The sequence below is a fragment of the Mandrillus leucophaeus genome, unplaced genomic scaffold, assembly GCF_000951045.1.
Source record: "Mandrillus leucophaeus isolate KB7577 unplaced genomic scaffold, Mleu.le_1.0 Scaffold325, whole genome shotgun sequence".
NCBI classification, from domain to species: Eukaryota; Metazoa; Chordata; class Mammalia; order Primates; family Cercopithecidae; genus Mandrillus; species Mandrillus leucophaeus.
The window spans coordinates 1,449,844-1,453,248 of NW_012103421.1; the positions used below are offsets into that span (position 1 = coordinate 1,449,844).

General features: G+C 60.4%; 1 long non-coding RNA gene across 1 annotated transcript in view; it reads right to left on the reverse strand.

Annotated features, from left to right (window-relative positions):
- Positions 1-64: 64 nt before the first annotated feature.
- LOC105545325 overlaps positions 65-3,405 on the reverse strand; it is a 15,699-nt gene continuing 12,358 nt past the window's right edge. Inside the window, exon 3 of the long non-coding RNA XR_001006901.1 lies at positions 65-849. This is a non-coding gene — a long non-coding RNA (uncharacterized LOC105545325). The remainder of the gene's footprint in view (positions 850-3,405) is intronic.

Sequence of the window (3,405 nt, forward strand, 5' to 3'; positions counted from 1 at the left end):
ACGTCAATTGATCTATTTCCCCTCTTTGTTTCTTGGGGCATTTTTTCCTTTTTTTTTTTTGTTTTTTTTTTTTGATCCCTCCTTAGCTTTACGCGCTCAGAAACCAAATTAAACCCCCTCCCTATGTAACAGGGGGGCAGTGACAAAAGCAAGAATGCACGAAGCCAGCTTGAGACCATCACGTCCTGCCCTCCGCCATTTATCGCCCTGATTGAATTTTGTTTTTATCTGTCCCTGTTGCTTGTGTTGGGTTGAGGGTGGAGCCTCCGGGTGGGCACTGGCCACTGAGCCCCCTTGGAGAAGTCAGAGGGGAGTGGAGAAGGTCACTGTCCGACCTGGCTTCTGGGGACAGTGGCTGGTCCCCAGAGGTCCTGAGGGCGGAGGGGGGAGTGGGCAGGGTCTCCTCAGGTGTCAGGAGGGTGCTCGGAGGCCACAGGAGGGGGCTTCCGGCTGGCCCAAGGCTGGCCGGAGGGGAAGGGGTTGCAGGTGTGTAGACAGAGGATTCCATCAGGCTGGTGCAGGGTGGCCGCCTTCCGCACACTTGAGGAGCCCTCCGCTCTCCCTCGGTGGCATCTTGCCCGCCCCTCAGCACCCTGCCTTGTCTCCAGGAGGTCCGAAGCTCTGTAGGACCTCCTGGGGGCAAGGTGGGGTGAGGTCGGAGAGTAGGGAGGTCAGGCAGGTCTGAGCCCACAGAGCAGGAGAGCTGCCAGGTCTGCCCATCGACCAGGTTGCTGGGGCCCCGGAGCCCGCGGGTCTGGCGATGCCGAAGCAGCCACCACCGCGGCGCCTAGGGCTGTGGCAGGGACTCGGCGTCTGGGAGGTTTACCTCGCCCCCACTTGTGCCCCCAGCTCAGCCCCCCTGCAGGCAGCCCGACTAGAAGTCTAGAGGCCCGAGGCTTCTGGGTCCTGGCGACGGGGCTGGCATGACCCCGGGGGTCGTCCATGCCAGCCCACCTCAGTCGCAGAGGGTCCCTCGGCAAGTGCCCTGAGAGTGGGCCATTCGGAACATTGGACAGAAGCCCAAAGAGCCAAATTGTCACAATTGGAGAACCCACATTGGCCTGAGATCCAAAACACTTCGAGGCACCCCAAATTACCTGCCCATTCGTCGGGACGCCCACCCACCCAGTGTTATATTCGGCCTCACCAGAGTGGGTGTCCCCGGGGCACCTGCCGACGGACCCCCTGCACCCCCAGGTTTGCAGCTCTCCCCTGGGCCACTCACCATCCTGGCCCGGGCTGCCTGCCTGACCTCCGTGCCTGGTCGTGGCTCTCCATCTTATCTCCTCCCCGTGTCCCCAATGTCTTCAGCGGGGGCCCCCTCTTGGGTCCCCTCCTTTGCCATCAACTGAAGACCCCCACGCCAAACACTGAATGTCACCTGTACCTGCCGCCTTAGTCCACCTTGCGGCCCGTGTTTGACTCAACTCAGCTCTTTTAACGCTAATATTTCTGGCAAAATCCCATGCTTGGGTTTTTGTCACTAACCTGTTAACGCTTGCAATCCCAATAAAGCATTGAAAGCCATAATCTTCTGAGTGTTCCACTCTTTGACTAGGGTACTGGATTGCGGGAGGGAGGGAAGGGGCTGAGCACCTGGGAGCGGGCAGAGGGGCATAGGAGAAGAGGGGAGGGGAAGGAAAGCCTTAGGGGTGTGGACACCTCCCTCTGTCCCCTGATCACACACATGGGAGAAACGAGAGCGGTTGGAAGCCAGACTCATACTCATAGTTGTGCACCTGAATCCAGAGGGTCTGGGACAGTTTCAGGCCCCAAGTTCTCAAAGATGGGGGTGCCACGAGGATAGGAACCTGGGGGACTCTTTCAGAGAAAAAGCAAAGTACCATCACTACCAACTCCAGGGAATGCCTCCTCCCCACCAACCTTGGAGGACTGGGGCTGGGCAACCTCTGAAAGGTTTTGGAAATCGTAGCTATTGCTGGAGATGGGGGCTCAGGGCCACTCCCACGCAGGCACTCAGCCCCCTTCCTAGATTGAGGCTGCCCATATGTCATTGGTACCACTGCCTCCTGCCAGGGCTCAGCCTATGCCCACCTGTCCCAAGGGTACTGGCCTCTAGCTTTCAAGGGTCCCTGAGCATGGGAGGAGGGGTAGGCTGGGCTGCTGGGAGCCTGGCCCAGCCTCTTCTCTCCATCCCCCTCCAGGAAATTCCCAGCAGCCTTGGGCAGTGGATCTGCCTCTGCCCACCCCACTGTGGGGATGGAGGGACAGGGGCACCACAGTGGAGCCCAGAAGCATGCCCTCGGCCCTGCAGCCTTCAGTGCTGGGCAGGCTGTGGGGAGGGGCCTGACTGGGTTGGGGGCATGTTTACATCCTGGCACCCGGGGATTCTGCCCCTGGTCAAGCCCTGTCCCTTGATGGCTGCCTCTGTCCCTAGTTTCTCCTGTGCCGGGTACTGGAGGGTGCTGGGCTGTCACCCAAGCCTCTGGGGCCTGAGGACACATCTACACGGACGGTGTCACTGCCCACACCATCTGAGAACCACTCCAAGGGAAGGGAGAGGGTAGGCAGTGGTTTGGGGAGTTGCCTGGAGGAGGTGGGATTCGCTTTGAAAATGAGGAGGGCTGGGGGTTGGAGAAGAGCAGATTGGATGTGGGGGGCACCATGCCCTTCCCAGGCTGGTCCCTGGCTCTGTACCTCAGTGCTAGGGCTAAACTGGAGGGCTCAGGGCCCAGGTGGCATTGCTGACCCCCAGGGGGTCAGGGTTGCTCTGAGGCCCTTCTGTAGGTGTAGATGGAGCCCTAGTCCTGTCCACCTTCCTGAGGCCAGCTGGAGTTTCTTTCCCTGCAAGCTCAGGAAGCCCTGCCCCGTGCCCCTCCCCCAGCCCTGCGGCCCCCTAGGCCCATGCAGGGCCAGCCTCATGGTCTCCCTTCCTCTCTGGATCTGCTTCAGGGCCTAGCATCCAGCCCCATGAGCCTGGGCCTTCCTGCTCTTGCCCGCACTGGCCCCAGATCACTTCAACACTGGTTCTCCCTGCACCCTGGGCCTGCTCAGCCACTCCTGCCCACGCCCGGGAGCTTCTCTGCAGCTTCTTTCCTTTCACTTGCAGCCTGGCTGCCCTCTGCTTACCCAGAACCCTTGTGACCTCTCCTGACCTCTCTGCAGAACCAGGCAAAGCCACTCACCCCAGTTCTCTCGGGATTAGCCTGGTCTCTCGCCACCCACTCAGGGCTGCCCAGCCTTCATCCTGCTCCCCTGGGCCCAGCCTCATTCCAGGGGTTCTGAAACTGCAGGGCCCTCTCTTCTCCCCTCTCCCTGCTTTGCAAATTCTCAGTTCATCCTGGCAGCTCCAACTCTCCATCCCTCCACCCATCCATCCACCCATCTGTCCACCCATCCATCCCTCCACCCATCCCTCCACCCATCCATCCCTCCACCCATCCA